The 19154-nt window shown below is 35.7% G+C and overlaps 1 protein-coding gene across 20 annotated transcripts in view; it reads right to left on the reverse strand.

Annotated features, from left to right (window-relative positions):
• Positions 1 to 12893, reverse strand: part of LOC114684184 — a 344217-nt gene extending 331324 nt beyond the window's left edge. For 4 of the 20 annotated variants that reach the window (XR_005089835.1, XR_005089824.1, XR_005089825.1 and 1 more), the window contains exons 1-2: positions 12730 to 12883; positions 10351 to 10456 (exon numbers count right to left, since the gene is read on the reverse strand). The gene's annotated coding sequence lies outside the window, so the exon portion shown is untranslated. Of the gene's footprint in view, positions 1 to 10350; positions 10457 to 12729 lie in introns of all 20 variants that reach the window. The other 16 variants (XM_037198375.1, XM_037198376.1, XM_037198372.1 and 13 more) reach the window with 8 other exon arrangements.
• Between the last annotated feature and the right edge of the window lie 6261 nt (positions 12894 to 19154).

Consider the following 19154-nt stretch of genomic DNA (forward strand, 5'->3'; position numbering starts at 1 on the left):
AGAAATCAGTCATTTCTTTCCTCATGCTTGATACCTTCAGTAGTTTTCTCCCCATCTCTTCTGTCCTCCAGTCATTAATACATATGGGGACTTTTCCAGTGATGTATCAGTGTTTCTCATGGCTCATATGAGACAGTAATCAGGGACTGGTTAGATTTATACTGTCTTTGTTTATGTACCCTATGTAGAAATGGAGATATGTGGCCATGTTGCTCAATTTCTCTGCCTCCACAGCTCACACACTCCTCTGTTCTGTCCCCATATCCAGGGAAAACACATAGCAGGCTGTGGGAAATTAGTTCTTTGCTTGCTAAAGCTTTTCTGTAGTTCTAGCAATTTCAGCACTGAATTTTCCTTGATAAGCCTTTCCTCAGACGTATGCATGTAATGAAAAGTAATGTCTGCTTTCCAGCTCATGGATTTTCCATTTATCTTTACCAAAAGCAGGACTCAAGTTGTATCTTTTGCTTTTTCTATGTCACTCCATTCCCATCACTACAAGATTCCAATGGATTCCAGGTTTGGGGGTGACAGATGATGCTCTGTTTTTCAGATCTAATCTGAGCCCTCTTACCTTTTGCCCCCATAGGTATAAAGAACAATAGCAGACACTTTCTTTTCTTTTGTCCAATATACCTCCTGTACTGAAAACCAATATTAAATTGTTGCCTTCACAGATTTTTCCTGCTACAGTTCCCACATTACAATGGCAGTATTACTCAGAGCTGACACTCACCAAGAGATGCATCTCTCATTATGCACAACTGTAGCCATGTTGTCTCCACAGCCACTCACTGATACTTCTGACAATTATATGCCATTCCCAGGCAGAAACCAGTCACACACCTCTCAATCATGCCTGCCCCCACATACCAACAGAGAAAGACTGCTATTCTGTGATTTCCCTAACTTACAATCACTGTCCCCCAGTGGCCTCACCTTAGCAATATATCTCACCACACTATATTGCTGATGTGTCTTCCACTACCTCCTACTGCCTTACAAGAAAAAAAACATTATCTGTAATCTCCATGAACTTGTGCAAATTTCTTCAGTTAGTTGTCTCCTTCCCCATATCAAGAAAAACATCATAGCTCTTCCCAATGCCACCTGCAGATTCGTTGTATCCTTCAAACTGTCCCAATGTGCCAATAATATTTCTTCTGATGGAGAGATATTTAAACATCTACAACTTCTCTTGAGATCCTAATAGGAAAGTAATTTACATTTCCACAAAATTTTACTCTCAGGGAACCAATGATGTTTGACATTTACTCAAAGATCACATGCAATGGGCTACTTGCAGGAGTGTGGGTAATGCCACCTAAAGTTGAAACAAAATCCTTTCCCTGACAGGGATGATAACTTTCCCATAGTCGCACTTCATCTTCCTTGGTCTATACACACTTAGCCTTTCCAAAAGGCCATTTTCACTTCTGGCAGAGTTGCATCAAGTGGTGGCAAATAATTATATGGCTTAGAAAATACTCCTGTGCAAGACTTATATTTGGAAAAATCCATTATATGCCATTATTAACCACAACTAACAGCCCGGGTTGTACCTTCATCACAGGATGACATTTGCTGTTCATCACATTGTTTTCTGGTCCCTGGATGAACAGGTGGAAGGTCTTTCCCAGAGACAAACTGCTGACTCCCAAAGCTTGACCCCTGTAAATTCGCCACTGATTGTATGGCCAACCAAGAGAAAATGGTTGCATGCAGCTAGCGGGTTCTTCCAATGTAGTCCTCGAGGTCTTAGAAACAAGAAATACCTGGTTTTTGGACATTCCTATTTATTTTATATTCTGAAAATGTCTTAACATAAACGACCTGTTAATATTCACCTTCCCAAATATGTTTCAATACATTATAACAGGGCCAAACTTTCATGGTTGGAACTAGTAGAATCTGCATAGGAAGCACTAACTAACAGAAAGGAACTTCAACAAGGAGTAGCCTAAAAACATCACAGGGGTGGAGGGGAGTTCTATTTGGTAGAAAAAGAGATTATAGTCCCAAGGATTATCAATATGGACAGATCTATAGCATTACATGTAAACTCTACATCAACACTCTCTTCCACTAGTATAAAAATATCCTTGCATGTCTGGAGAATCTCAAGCCATAAGGACCAGGCCAGAATAAATGTAAGGGGATGGTATCCAAGGAGAAAAATTAGTGCTGTGGGATGTCTGCATGCTGTGAAAGTGTTGGTCTGATTGGTTTATGAATAAAAAGTTGATTGACCAGTAGCCAGACAGGAAGTATAGGCAGGATAAGCAGACAAGGAGAATTCTGGAAAGAGAATAAGGCTGAGTGAGGATATGCCAATCCGCTATCTAGGGAGCAGCATGTAATGGCACACAGGTAAAGCTATGGAACATGTGTCAACATATAGATTAAGAGAAATGTGCTGGGTTTAAGTGTAAGTGCTAGTCAGTGGTAGTCCTGAGCTAATGGCCAAGCAGTTTTAATTAAAATAAGCCTCTGTGTGTTTACTTGGGTCTGACTATCTGCCAGACTGCAGGGCCACAGAAGCTGGGGGGGGGGAGTTTCCAGGAAAACTTTCAGCTACAAAGTAGTGCCAAGAACAAAATATCAGTGAAAGTAGACACTATATATCTCTATTAATCAATGAAACAAGAACCTGAAAGGAGAATCACTGCAGATGCTCAAATAAAGAGTTTGATTTCATAGCCACAGTGCTTGACCTCTTCTTGTTCTCCTGACCCTACAGGATTGTTTGAACCTATAGCTAATGTTTCAAGGAGCCGTTCTGACAATATTTCCTTTAACCCGCTACAGACTATTTTTTTTTACATAAGCTATGCAAAAGCAGTGTTCCTCTATATAAGGTCTGTGCATCAAGAGTATCTTAAAGGGTAAGCAATGGGTATATACATGGTCTAGAATACTTTGCTGATAACCAACAATCTGTAAAGCAATAGAAGACACTGTAGAACATCTTCCAGATCTTGTTTTTCTCCCACTCTGGAGCACCTTAAAGAAATTTTACTGACATGGGTACCTCTGTACTCAGCTCTTTCATTAGGTACCATGAAGAAATCAGGCCTCTTCAGATTACTGTATCTTATCCATGTGATGCTTTAATTGATATAACCTTAAAGAATTTCTAATTTTGTCTTGCTATGAAAGAATCATACTTTAAACATTCCTCTGGAGTAAATGTTTCCTTTGACTCTTTTGATTTGTCTTTCATTTAAAATCTGTAATTAACAAAATAAGCAGAGTCAGTAATTTAGCACATGTAACTAGAATCTAGAACACATGAATGTTCAGCTTGTTAAACAACTGGAAATTAAAAACTACAGTTGTGAGTGCCCAGTACATGATGAAGCAGAAAGCAGAGCAGATGGAATGGACAGACTTTCCATCACCAATAAGTAAAATAAAAACAAAAGCAAATTACAGTTAGTAGGCAAAAAGAGTAGGCACTAAGAGCCAGTGGATTCCTAACATTTCTGACTTCCCAAACACATATGGAATTTTCTGTTTCTTGGTGGTGTTACTGGAAGGAGTTGGTCTGGATCTACTCCTGAGCTGCTGAAAATTAACTAGAGAATCCCAATTTTAGCCATCTTAGAGCTAAGAGCACTTGGCTAGAGACATCTTTAAAACACCTTTAGGTAGAGTAACTTTATCGGCCTGTGGTTTGATGGTTCCAGTGTTGCAAAGGAAACGCAAAACACTATGTAGTTAGCAAAGTCTTCTAGAACTGTAACATAGTGTCAGACCCTACAGTTGATTTCCTTGCCATTTCCTTCCTTTCTTACCCATCATCTTGGAGAACTCTAAGACCTCTGATTTCTTTCAAAAGACCAATAGAGAGCATTGTAGACTGGAAATGGGGGACCCTAAAGTGGTAAAGCTGCACAAGTGTGTAGAAGGGTCTAGAAAGGCCAGAGTTCTACAATCTCCAAGAGAGTACAACCTGCTCATGTTGTACTCTGCTCATGCTAAACATGAGGCTCCAGAGGAAGTCATATATCTCAAAGTATATGGAGCCCACTGGTGGTGGAATGCACATGTTTCCAACTATGTGCTATGACTTTGGTGATAACTCTTGAGGAAACATATTCATGCTTTTCTTTTAAAATCTCTAAGGATGAACAATGACAAGTTTCCAGTAGCCATGTAATTTCTGGACAATGATTTAAATGTCTTCATGGCTTCCAGTACACAATTAAGGGTTCCTCCATGGAGACAAGACTTCACAATCTTAACTCACTTAATTGGCTTCCAATTTAATCTCAAGCCATGTCCATCTTGAATTTAAAGCAGGTTTAGTATAACTTCCTCTTCAATATATCAGAAATCTTCAGACTAATTCAGAGTTTGCCTTCATGCCACAAAAAGTTATAACAACAGAGAAATTTGAACAAGTTTCTACTTCCCACGGACAATATACCCTCAGATGCCTATACTATTGATAGTGCCTGGGCCAAAGATCCAAACATGGGATATGAAGCCATTCAGCATCTGCAGGATTATCCACATGAACCTTTACCAGGTCTAGAGTGAAAACTGACTTCTGCTTTCCAACACAGAAAGATAATTGTTTCCTTGTCCTGTGATAGGAAAAAGGTGAACATAAGAACAGCTCAGGAAAAACACAATATGTACTTGAGGATTGTTTTGAGGTAAACTATTTCAAATAGATGTGGCTATTAGTTATCTCATGGTATGAAAGTATCTATAATAAAACAAGCAATCCGGATATTCATACACATAAAGAATAAAGGGAAGCTCTATTAAAATGTCTCAATAATGACTCCGGCATCTTATTTTTTAACAGGGATCCCTTAGTTAAATTCTGTTATATGATATAAACATGATTTTTTAAATTATGATTATGGTGAAGATGAAAGACAACCAAACAAAAAAAGCACACACACACACACACACACACACACACACACACACACGCAAACAAAAATCTCTCTATAAACTGCCTAACTCATAAAGGCTACCTTATATTTTTATAAGGTTTACCTGAACTTACAGGGTCTAAAATGTTTAACATTAAGTATACAGGTAGTATTAATTATTACATTACTCCATGAATGTACTTTGGATTTGACCAGCTTTTATTATGGTGATGTTGCACAATATCTTCTAAACTAAACCATTTCCTAATTCAGAAATCTAGCTGTGGCTGCTTAAAATAATTACAATGGAACTTACTGATATACCTTCAAAAAAGTGAAGATAAGCAGGGTCACTAGACTTTTACCTGCTGTTCAGTCACTCTGCCCAAGTAGTCATATGCAACTGGACCCTTTTAATATGAGACCACAAGGGATATATAAACTGGGGTGTACAGGCTAAAAAATTTAAAATGCCATTTTTCGCATGCAATATCCCTGGGATTATATTCATGAATTATAACACTTTATTTCTATTAGAGTGTCATTTAAAAAGCTACTTGGATTAAATTAAAGACATGTGGTTTGCAGTCCTGATCAAACAACTTTCCAAATTAGCATGGAGTGTATTAACATGTCATAATTGTAAAGAAATAATTTAAGGGGTACTTTAGAATTAGCAATTAATATCCACTAGAGATGGAAGACACAAAGCATACAATTCCTTTCACACACAACAAGACTGGTTCACATATGAATTCACAGAGATCATGGCAGCAAGCACAGGAGTGTACAGGTCTAAGCCAGATAGCATCCCAACACTGAGAAGAGGAATAGAGCATGATCTCCCATTTCTAAGCATTAAACTATCTCCAACTGAAAACCACTTACAAAGAAAAAAATAGATTTCTCCATGGCAGTCTCACTGGGAAACCAAACTACACTAATGGCAGGCCCCATGCCCAGCAATAGTTTGCTTAACTCAAAACGAATGAAAATATATTTGGGGAATTTTTTTCATACTCTGCTTTGTCTGGACATAGTTTGTTTCTATTTTTGTGTTTTTTTACTCTACTGTTGTGTTGCTTATATATTGTGGGTTCTAAACTTGTTTTTATGAGCATTCTGTGAGCCTGTATCTCTCTGCATGTATATGAACTTTTCTATCACTTGTTCTTTTGATTTTCTTTCCTCTTTCTGTTTTTTATCCTATCCTGGATTGTTTGTCTTCCAGTTTGCCTGTTTCTTTTCTGAAAATAGAGAGAAAGAAGTCATGGAGTTAGATGGGTGGGGAGATGAGGAGGACCTGGGCGATAAGGGGAACACCATGATCAGAAAAGATTATATGAAAAATATTTTAAATTAAAATATTTTATTCACTGTTTACATGTTTTATTTTTCAAAATCCTCCCCTATACCTAGTATCACTATTTTATCTCAATTTCATGTACTCACTCTCTCCTCTTTATACCAAATGAAGCAATTTAGTGATGCATGCATGTACATGAATGAGGGACAATATATATATATATATATATATATATATATATATATATATATATATATATATATATATAGCCTTATACAGGGCAAATATCCATGAAACTTGACTCCTCCATCTCTAGCAGCCTATCCACTGCCATTACCTCCTCAGATGGGAGAGGAACTTCATGAGTCTGTAAGATGAGTTGCTAAACAGTCTTATTAATAAAAAACCTGGAGCCAGATATTGAGGTAAAAACTGAGACATCAGGCAAACAGAAAGAAACCAGTCATGTTCTTACTGCTAGAAATCCTCAGCCAAAAAGACAACTACTTCTTATATACCCATGCCTATATGCCTTTTTGTCCCAGCTATCTTACTTTTTCTCTCTACCCAGTTATATCAATTCCTCTTTCTGCCCATCTGTGTCACTTACTGTCTGTACAGACCTCCAGACCTCTATGGTTAGTGCTGGGATTGAAGGAATGTGTCACTATGCCTGCCTTTGTTCCCAGTGTGGATCTCTGCCTCCCGAATGTTAGGATTAAAGGTGCGTGCTACCATTGCCTGACTTCTATGTTTAATATAATGGATGGCTTTTCCTCAGATCTTCAGATAAGTTTTATTAGGGTACACAAATAAAATATTAACACATGAGTCCCTCCTCCAGCCATGGTGGGATATAAGCTGGCTTGATATGGCACAAGTCACAAGCATATAGTCTTGGTGTTGGGAGTTGATGAGTTCAAATGTTCTCTCATGCCAGTAAATACTATTAAGATGTAGATATATACCAACTCTAGCTCAGCTGAGACAGTCCTTCTCGATGGACTAGAATTTACAAGTTGTCTGGCTGGCTGGCCAACAAAATTCAGAAATCTGCCTCTCAGTTCTCCTTATGTCCTATCAGTGCTAACCCACACTGCTATGCCTTGACTTTTACATATATGCTATAAATAAAATTCAGGTGCTCATATCTTCAAGACAAGCATATTGCTAACTGAGCAAACTCACCAACCCGGCCTATTTTGATTTAAATGGAAAAGTGACACACTGAAACCAAATATTGTTCAAGGACCACAAGGCAGCTCACCTATATAAACTTCCAACCCTATAATCTTCTAACACATCCCTGAAGCTTTATTCTGAACACAAGTATCTATTTTAGTCTTCTGAATACTGGACTGCAATCTTAAGAAACAACAAAAAAAATTGTCTGTTATTTCCCTGTGAACTCTAAATATGTAGTAGAAAAAGAATCACAGAGAACAATCCATACCACACATAGCCCAAGCATCTGTCAAAGGACTGAAGAACAATCTATTTTCCAATACTGTCCATTGTAGAATTTCTTATGCCACTAAAATGGTAGAGAGTCTCTATGTCATTCAGATATGTTTAGCCTCTTATTTACCACCATGCTACGATGAGGAAAACACTGCAGATAACACGGCTACACAACTTCTAAGTAAACTTCATGATGTTATCATGTTGCTTGAGTGTCATCATTTTGCAAATCTTATCCCTAACCAGGGTATTAGAGAATGTGTGGCTCCAATACACATCCAGATGTTTTATAATATTTCTGGTCAGTAAAGCAGACTTGATTGCTGTGAGAAAGTGTCTTTTATTTCTACTATGGAAGATGCAGCCACAAAATCTCAACAATAGAGATGTCTAAAGGAAGATTAACAAAATTACACAAGTTCACATGATAACGTGATTGTCAGAAATCTCACAGGCTTCAATACTAGCTGAAGAGCTACAGGAAATTAATGAATGTTAAGAGAAGGAGAATCAGCCTTCTTCTGGGACAAGTCCCTTGATGAGTTATTAAATCTCAAGACATCAGCCCTAAACAAAAATATATAAGAAAAACCTAATAGACTCAGCAATCAGTAGTTAAGGATACATAACTGTATTATACCATAATAATTAATAAGGGTAGGCCATAAATTTTAGAGCTAATGTGGTAACAAGGTTTAACCCATTCCTGCTGCTGGAAGATTTGTGGCATAATATGTCTAGTTAGGGAATTGTCTCCTTTATATATGGTGACTGCATTAAATTTATATTCATATATATATATATATATATATATATATATATATATATATATATTTAAAAAAAACTTCTACAGTAATAGGTACAAAAAAAGACTTACACAAGTTCAAACTAGAAAAATCCCAGCATTATTAAAACACGTGAACCCAAAGTTCAACTCCTAATCAGGAATCAATTTTCAATTTGTATCTGTTGGAAAAGGGACAATCTGATCTTCACATGGAACATTGCTGAGACTAGGAACCACACTCCAGTGATGACACCATGCCCAAGAGTTGGTGGTCAATACCAAATGTAATGCTTGCTTTCAGTATGTGTTCACGTTTTATTGTGGTAGTTTTTGTTTTACTAGATTTAGTCTTGGTTTTCATTTTTTTCTTTGAGAGAGAGAGAGAGAGAGAGAGAGAGAGAGAGAGAGAGAGAGAGAGAGAGAGAACAAAAATAAAATGAATGAGGGAGGACAGGGATATGAGAAGGAACTTGTTGGAGTTGGGAGCAGGAAAATTTGATTAAAATATACTACAAGAAAAAATCAATAAATTGCAAAATGTGTAACATACATGAACAAGTAACATTATATGCATGAAATATCCACTGAAGAGAAAGAGAGAAAATCAGGATTCCATGAATACACATGCTGGAATAAAACCTTGTCAAGAACTAGACAAAAGTAAGTAAAATCTAACCTACACTGGAAATATGAAACAACACTACAAATTATTTGATAAAACTTAAAGATTGGGTCTAATGCTGCCTTGTTCAATCTGTTTGGCCTAGTATCAGGAATAGTGATTACGTACATTACCTGCTTTTCACTAACAACAGAAGATGAGGCATTCTGATATTCATGTATGTTTGGGTCTGGCCCAGCTCTACTACCAACTCCACTCTTGAACTTGGAAACAAAAATGCTATTTGGTGTTTCCTTATAAACACAATAGGTGAAAATCATATGCTCATGACATAGAATGTTGATTAAAACTAGAGACTTTGCTCATATCTTATTCTCAAGCAGGATGTCTGTAAAGGCACATATTTAAAAATTTGGTGTGTGAGACCCTTTGTAAATGGATCTTTTGGTTGGGCCTCTCTAGGGTTGTAGCAGTTCATGCATTCCATGCTTATCAATAATATCTAACTGTGATTGAATTGGGAGCTCATTACTATATCCTGTCTCTGTGATATCACAGTAAAGGGGGTTGTGTATATTATATGTCTTCTTTGAATGTACATTTGTTCCCTTTTATGGCATTTTCCTCTGTGATGAGGCTGACAGTATGTGAGTTTGTGTGTTTGTTTGCAGCAAAACAAAATCTGTACTATAATCTTCACAAGCTATGATGAAGTACCCATATAAAAATGTGGACTACTACATAACTTTCAAAATCATCCCTTGGGGTCTATTTGATAATAAAATAGTTAAAACTATAAAAGGGAAAAGAATTATAATTCCACATGCATAATGACAATTACCTGGAAAGAATGAGAGTTAATAATCAAAATAAATCCCTCCAACATACAGAAAATATTACTTATTATGTAAGAAATTAGCACATGTGTGGATCCTTAAAGGATAGTATAACTGTATGTTAAATAGTAACCAAGAATATTCATGTATAGCATCTCCATTTCACACTTGGAAGGTGTCCTCAAAGCAGTTAGTGAGGAAAATAAATACTACACATATCTGGATGTAGGATGTCTGGAGCTCAAGGCAAACAATATTTTTACTATTTTTGTGAAAGGGCATAATGTTGTATAAAGTAAAGCACTCAGTAGTATAAAAATATAATTGGGTTTAATAACTTAAGCAAAGTCAGGAATATAATAACAAAATATATAGTTCAATCTAATAATTTACATGAGCAATCAATTATCCAAAATGAAATTGGGAAGCAAGTTGTTATACAATACCATAGGCTGAGAGAGGGGTCTCCTCTGGTGTCAGCTTCTTGGGATACAGGGAGGAAGGACAGCTTTAGTGCTTGAGTTCCAACCTCATGAGCAGCATCGTCAGACCCTGTATCAGAAATAAATGACATAAATTAAAGGATAACACAGGGATAAATAAATATTAGTATTCTTAAAGATATAAGCATGTACTTAAGATTATTAATAATATGCATTTATATGTTTAAATGTCACAATTCACTGACTTTAAGGAGACTATAATTCTCAAAGCTATTTATAGACTTAAAGTATCCCATCCACAGTGAAGGTATATTACTTTTTGCTCTACGCAAAACTTCATAAGAAACTGCCACAAGACAGGCAACATGGACACAATATTCAGATAGAAAAGCAAAGATGAAGAACTTGACCATTCAGTCATTTTTCAAAACTTAGGACAAACTAGTTGACATGAAGTCATTTGGATATGGTATATAGTTAAATATGGAGAAGTGAAAGGAAATCAGATTCTCCAAAATGAATAGTTAAATATATTTGTTTGTGTGATCAAGGGTGTATGAGGGTTCCACAGTTGTGTGCAGGCGAGGCCAACAACAGATCTCTTTCTCCATTCAATTCCAACTTAATTTCTTTGAGATAGAGTCTGTCATTGATCCTAGATGTCCACAGTATATTAGACTGGTGGACCAATTCTGAGATTACAATGGAATTTGTGTGTGTGTGTGTGTGTGTGTGTGTGTGTGTGTCTGTGTAAAACATCACTGAAACTAAAAAACTTCAGGTATTTGAAGACACAATAATTTTCAAAACCATTGAGACAAGTGGATACAAAAGTGGATATGAAAATTGATTGCTTACTCAATGACACACAAAGGAGATTAAAATTTCCCATATGATGAATATGAGAAATTATATAAATAACAGTCTGAATAGTCATTTCTGTAAAGCTTCTCTATGAGGATTCAAGAAGTAAATTTAAAAATAAGTAGAAATATTAGGGGTGGTCAAAATGACAAGGAATCATTATTTCCTATTCATTCCAAATTATCTAATACATATAAAGTATGTGCATAGATTAAACGATATTAAATACACTCTGGAAGATTATCTGCCCACCAGTGGCCATGAGTACTTAAGAAGAACATCAGAGCCATTCAGGAGATATATCTTTTCAAATTATTGGTAAGGGAGTCCAGAAAACTTCTAAGAGTATAGTCTATTCCAACTGCCCTTGGTTGCTTCCAAGAAGTTGAAGTTAAGCCCTTATTGCTGAAATACTGAGTTTTTGTTATGGAAGAATAAAAATTTGAAGAGGAAATTTATAAAACTCTGGTAACTGGGGATCAGCTTTCAAAGACTAGGTAGGTTTTAGGAAAGCTGTTTGTGAAGAAAAGTATTAATTGCCCAATTTGTTATGATACCTTTGAATGACAATGTCTAACATGGCTAGATTTCACTAAAGGTGAATGACTGGCTTATATATTTTATCAATAACTAATATCGACATAATTGAACTCAAATCCTCCTTTAAAATGTCCATGGAACTTAAGCCCCCATACCACCACTTTCATAAAACATTGTAATACCTAACTGCACTACCATTATTGTCATATCTATAGAATAATATAGAGCAAAGAAGAACAAATGAATTCAGCAGGATTTATTTATACACTAAAATGTATATAAGTTTATGTGTGCATATATGTAACAATAATAATTAATAAGGAAGTAACGAATTTGAGAGTGGAGTGAGGAATATACAATAAGAGTTTGAAGACAGTAATGTGGATATTATGAAAATACACAAGTCTTGTATTAAATTCTTATATTTTAAAATAAAAAAGAAAAGAATATAGCATAGGGTCTTAGAAAAGATTTTCAGCAAAATAGTAGGATAAGAGAGGACCATTCGGATGAAAATGACCAAAACTCATATAAAAGCATAAAAACACTATATTTGTTAAGAAAGATTAATCCAAAAAGAAAAGAATAAACAAATCAGGTCCTACATTAAACTGGAATTTCATGATTTTAAATGGAGAAAATACCGAGAGACCTAAAAGATAAATATTTTCTCCACAGTTAGAAAGGAAAAGATACAAGAGGATGCCACTTCACAGAACACTTACTGGACATTGTCCTTAGGGCAATTTCTGGATAAAATGAACAGTCAGTGTTTCTATGGAATGTAACAAACTACATCCAGTTGGAAAGAACATGTTATTTCTACAAATATAGTAAGACATACACACAATATATGGATTTAAAAATATGGTCAGCAAATATTCTAATACATGAAAACATAAAAAATGTAACTGAATTTTACATGCAAGAAATTAGTGATTGAAAAGGAAAGGGGAAAAACACCAAGATTTACAATACCACCAGCTAGGTGTGATAACCATGTCTTCAGTGAAACCTTCTCAGAAGTTGTGGAGTAATACTTCCTGTGAGCTTGAGTCTGTGATTATCATGAACAAGCTTGTCAGACACTACATCAGAATCATAAAATAAAAAAGGAAAATGTTTAGGAATGAATAGTGAGAAATAGTAAGCCATGTACTCTTAAAAGAAAATCATTGTCATATGTTTAGTAAGTTCACATAAGGTTTCAGAAGTCCCAAATTCCTAGACAAGTAGTTTTAATATTATTATGAATGCAGTATTTACAAGCAATATAGATATTAGGCAGAGTGGGCATACAGAAGATCTTCATATGTGTCATTATTTTCTCAAAATGATAAATATATTCTAAAATTTGTACAGAACCACAAGAAATCAAGTATTGATGAATTTGTCCTGAAAATAAGAACAGGATAGGAGCATTCTACTCATACTTCCTGTTTTCAAAACTTACTGGAATCTGACACAACACACACACACACACACACACTTATAAATATAAAATTATTTGACATAAGGGCTCAAAAATATCATTTACTTAAAATCATTTAATTCATCTTATAAATTTCCAAAAGATATACTAGGTAAAAAGCTTCTCAAGTGTTCTGTCATAATTAGATAACACAGTAAAATTAGATTTTTAACCTACATAATATTGTGGGATAATACTGTGTGATTATTTTATAAGCAGGCTACGGGACTGCAGGGCCCAGAGAAGACCAGAGAAACTTCTAGCTACAAATGGTACCAAAATGTGGGACCTAAAACCTGAGAAAGCGTTAAAAACAGATTCTAAAACAGAACTACAAACAGCTTCCTAGTTGTGTGGGCTTGAGTGCAGCCTGGTGGATTTCCTCCAAGGTACACAGTGGCATCTCTAAGCCGCACAGTGCACTGCTTTGTGACAGATTTAGCTTTTGCTAGTAAGAAAAAAAGAGGTTTCTGGGCTGAATGGAAGCATAGATCCACTGCTTCCCATAGTCAGTGGTGAGTGTGGTTCTGAGAGCTGACAGTAAACATAGTTCTGTCATGTAGGGAAGCTGAGGTAGGTGGAGCCAGCAGACAAAGCTGCCATTTCAGTCCTAGTAAAGCTGTAATTTAAAGCAATAGATTTACAATAAGGCATATTCAGATGGAACAAGACTTTGAATGGTTTACAGTATGTGTAAAAATGTATGTAGGCTTGGAAGACAGAAGAAAATGAATATAGACAGTTATATAAAGAAATAGTTTTAAAAAATAAAGTCTTTAAAGAGACAGTAAAGGTAATATAAAAAATAAGCCATATAAAGATGGATATTACACTGAGAATCTGGATTGTGTTGTCTTTGATATTTTTAACTCCAGGAAGACATTTGATTGTAAAGGCTGCTAAATTAAGCCTATCTATACATATTAAAGTCATGTTAGTTAAGTTTTCTAGGTATACATAGATATATTTCAAATAGGTAGGTAATTTTCAAACACTTCAAAGACCTACAGGTTATGGCATTTAAAATGTTTTAAAAACTTAGACTTTCTGGACAACAAGACACGTCAGCTCCTGGCAGCACTGATTTGCTTCAGACAGAGAGATGGGTGTCAAAGACACTCCATATGGAGTTTATATTCTTCTTGGCAAAAACAGCCACTTGGGCAAGAAACTGTTCTTTTTTTGGTGAGTTACACTGTGTTTTTATTTCTTTGAGGCAGAAACTATAAAATACTGAATTATTACTTCACAGCAAAGCTGCTATTTAAAAAATTCAATATTGGCTGCTGTCAGATCAGTGTCTAGATTTATTGACATAAGACATAGATTTAAACTGAGGTGAAGGCAAGGTCAGGTCAATATTTATCTTGTGAATCAATAGATTTGGATATGAATAAAAAGTATTACTAAATACATGTGCATGGTTGGTAGGAAGATGAAACAGCAGATCAGAAAGTTTGTAGTTGGGATTGGATATCATTTACCCTCAGGGTATAAAAGGGTCATGATTCTAAGTAACAGTACCAAAAATATAGGATACATAATGGAGACATACAATATTTGTGTCTCCAGAAGACATTCATTGCATTATTAGCCATTAAAATTCTTTTTCATGTTAGCTCTTATTTATGTCTTAGGAGAAAACAGAAACAAGTAGGAGGATACTGAGTTCTAACATGGAATTGTGCTAATTTTTTTAACCAGTGTCACTTGAAATTTTGTTTCTCAGAATGAGCTATAATTTCTTGGATACTTATTTATCATTTGTCTAATAGCTCACTTGTGTGCTAAGATACCCCATATACTCTAGACACACAACTCTTTAATTACTTAAAGGGATACTGTTTTCTGTATTTCCTAAGCAAATTCTCACAAATTCTCAGCTCTTCACATCAGTTCCAGATAACAGAAAATTGTCCAATATTTACTGAGAAATCTGAAATACTTGTTATTTTAACTTTTTTTCTTATACATTTCTCTACTTAAAACTCAGTAAATAGTAGACAAGAAAATGTTTTTGCCTGCACTGCTTGACAAAATATCGTATGGACTGGACATGCAGGACCTATAGAAAGGTGACCACTGAACTTTGCAAGGCAGATGGTCCTTCCGGTTCCTGCTTCACAGAAGAAACTGCCAGACATTCTACAGGATATAGAAAAAATACTGAGAGACTAGGCCTATGGGCTGAAAATGGATGCCCCAACATTACAGGGGAACTTTGGATGACTATCCAGGCATCCAGCTGTCACTGTCATTCTAGATTTTTGAAAGTTGCTTACAATGCACTTCCTGTTTACTTAGATAATATTGTATCCTTCTGGGGTCTTTGATGTAGTTGAAGACTAGATAGTTATAATTATGCTTTTACTTGGTTATGATAAGTGATATGAAACTTTAGACTCACAAATTTTAGTATTTTCTTTAATTTTAGAAAATATAAATAGACTAGATATTTTAAGTATAATTCTTCTTCGATAAGTGTTTTGTTACATATAATTACAATGTTAAAGTTTTTTGTTGTTGTTGTTGTTTTTTAAATTTTGCTCCTTATGCTTTAGTTTTGGGGATTCTTTTTTTGTAATTTTGTTTTTAGGGGTTTTTTATTGTTTTTATTTAAATATTTATTTATTTATTTATTATGTATACAGTGAGTTCTGCCTGCAGCCCAGAAGAGGACACCAGATCTCGTTACAGATGGTTGTGAGTCACCATGTGGTTGCTGGGAATTGAACTCAGGACCTCTGGTAGAGCAAGCATCCAATGCTCTTAACTTCTGAGCCATCTCTCCAGCCCTGCTATGTTAAAGTTAAAAGTTTCCTTTTTAATTAAACAGAAAAGGGGAAATGCTGTGTGATAATGTTTTGTACACTGATTTAATAAAATGGTGATTGGCCTGTAGTCAGGCAGGAAATATAGGCAGAATAAGAAGACAAGGAGAATTCTGGGAAGAGGAAGGCTGATTCAGGATATATTAGCCTGCCATCCAGGGAACAACATGTAATGGCACACAGGTAAAGCCAAGGAACACATGGCGACATATAGATTAACAGAAGTGGGCTGAGTTTAAGTGCAAGAGCTAGTCAGTAGTAAGCCTGAGATAATGGCTGAGCAGTTTTTATTACTATAAGCCTCTGTGTGTTTACTTGGGTCTGAGTGGCTGCGGAACTGTGGGGTGGGTCCAGGAAAACTTCCAAGCTACAACATAACACATAGAGTTTATTTTTTAAAATTATATATTTGGGAGTGTGTGTGTGTGTGTGTGTGTGTGTGTGTGTGTGTGTGTGTGTGTGTGTAAAAACAAACAACAATAAAGAGGTCATAAATTTAAATGTGAACCAAGAGGGTTATATGGGTGTATTTTGAAAGTAGAAAGGAAAAGGGAAAATAATGCAGTTATAATGTCAAAAATTATAGTTAAATAAAAAAGCAGATCACATCCAAAAACATAGGTATAATTTTCAAAACCTAAAAAGAGCATATGTCATAAAAATAATCATTCTAGCCAGGCAGTGGTGGCTCACGCCTTTAATACCAGTACTTGGGAGCCAGAGGCAGGTGCATCTCAGTGAGTTCGAGACCAGCCTGGGCAACAAAGAGAGTTCAAGAACAGGTCCCAAAGCTACACAGAGAATCCCTGTCTTGAAACCCCCCCTACCAAAATCTCTGAGGAATTCATAAAACAATAATTTCTAAGGTGTGCAGCCAGAGATTTTAATGAAAAAAAGATAAGTATCCTCTAGACCCTCTCTGGCAGATTGGGATAGCTTGGTGTGTTTCCACAGACTCTTACCCTGGCACATGATGGTGCAGCAATGAGAATTTCCTAAAGATCTAGGCAACAAAGGAAGAAATAGAGGAAGCCTGATATCAAATAATTAACTGAAGGATATACCTCTGAAACTTTGAGCAACAATGATGACAGATTCAGTTTCTCATGAACTTTAGACATATAAGTGTCAATACCCATGCTCAAAACCCTAAAACCTTTTCTTTCATATGAAGTAAAACAAAAGATAGTGGAGAAAATATATCTCATTCAGAAGATTTAAAAATGAAAAAAAATTTACCCAAACAAGCACACACACAAATAGTTATGACATACTAACTGGTCAGCCCTGAAAACATAAAAGAGTAATATTAGACAGACCTAGCAGGATATATATTTTATTTAGAAATATATATGTACATATATATAGTTATGTGCATGTAACTTCAAATAATGTTTTAAAATGGCATGAATTTGCAAGAGTGAATGGGGGTATGTATAGGAGATACAGAGGAAGAAAACATAAGGGTAAGTGTAAATATATAATTATATTGTCATTTATATAATAGTATAGATATTGTTATATAATTATATTATTATCTCAAAAATTAAAGAAATAAATTTTTAAAATATATAAAAAAATAAACTGCACCTTGATATACTTTCTTGCAATTTATCTTTCCCTAGAGAGACATGAAGAAAGGTCCATTCATCCAGGACAGGGCATCCATAAAATTAAAAGAAAATTGCTCTAAACTTCTGTATGGTAAAGCAGTGAGCTTATTGGGGTGACAGATGGAATTCAGGCACACGCCTCACCATAAGGTCAACCCAGCAGCACCAATAACTTGGGACTCGTACAGAGCCAGACCTTCTATACCATGACAGCCAACAGCTCCACTGGAAAGACCCCACTACCACAATAATTATTTACTATGGATACAAGTGAGGCAAAATTAAGAAGCCTTTTCAAACTACTAAGTTCATGAGCTTCTTTAATAGTGTAAGTGAATGCAGTGACCCTCGTCTAAGAAATACCCTCCCAAAAGGAAATTCTTTAATTTATAGAAAGCAGATTCACAACAGAGAAAATGCACTAAGCTGGGTGATGTAAGGAAAGACCATGGGGACAGAACTAAAACATCCAATGCTCCTCTATTCACTTATTACTTAACTCATCTCAGGTTGAGAATTAGGTAATGAAATGGTAAGAGTGGCTGATTCTTGGTATAATTTGAGGTCTGAATGATGTGAGTATTCAGTAAAATGGTCACATATGTCGACAAACTATCAGTATTATTTTCTAATATTAATTCTTCTGTCACAATATATAATTCAATACTAAACTCATTTTTTGTAAAAATTAATAACAGCCCTTAAAATATGACATAATAGGGTGGGGTTTTTTTTGCTCATTTATAAGGAGAGCAGATTTCAAGATAGGATTTCTCTTTGTAGCCTTGGCTCTTCCTGAACTCATTCTGTAGACCAGGCTGGCCTCAAACTCAGAGATCTGCCTGCCTCTGTCTCAAAAATGCTGTGATTAAAGGAGTGAGCCACCACTGCCCATCCATAATAAATTTTAACACTTCAATAGTTATATAATTACACACTTTTTCAGTAAACATAATACCATTATTAAATGAAGAAAAATATCAATAAACCATACATTCTCTAATTCAGACCCAACTCCATGAAAAGTTTTCCCATCACTATGTCCACCATCTCTCCACACTGCCATGCTTTGTACTGATCTCATGAATTGGTGCTGCAGCATTTCTTTAGAATTTCCACATGATCCAGAACCAATACCTTTCTAACCTATAAATGTCATACAGCAGGTTGTTATAAAAATGGAGTCTCTGGGCCAGGAGGAGGTGGCACCTGCCTTTAATTCCAGAACTTGGGAGGCAGAGCCAGATAGATCTCTGTGAGTTTGAAGCCAACCTGGTCTACAGAGCAAGATCCAGGACAGGCACCAAAACAACACAGAGAAAACCTGTCTCAAAAAAAAAATGGAGTCTCTGAAAGGACCTGATGGGATATGATTTTTATTATTTTTAATTAAAACTTTTTTCTACTTTTACATACCAACTCCTGTTTGCTCTCCCTCCCCTTCTCCTGCTCCCCCCACCTGTTCCCATCTCACCCCCATCCCCTCCT

The sequence above is a fragment of the Peromyscus leucopus genome, chromosome 1 (assembly GCF_004664715.2).
Source record: "Peromyscus leucopus breed LL Stock chromosome 1, UCI_PerLeu_2.1, whole genome shotgun sequence".
Taxonomy (NCBI): domain Eukaryota; kingdom Metazoa; phylum Chordata; class Mammalia; order Rodentia; family Cricetidae; genus Peromyscus; species Peromyscus leucopus.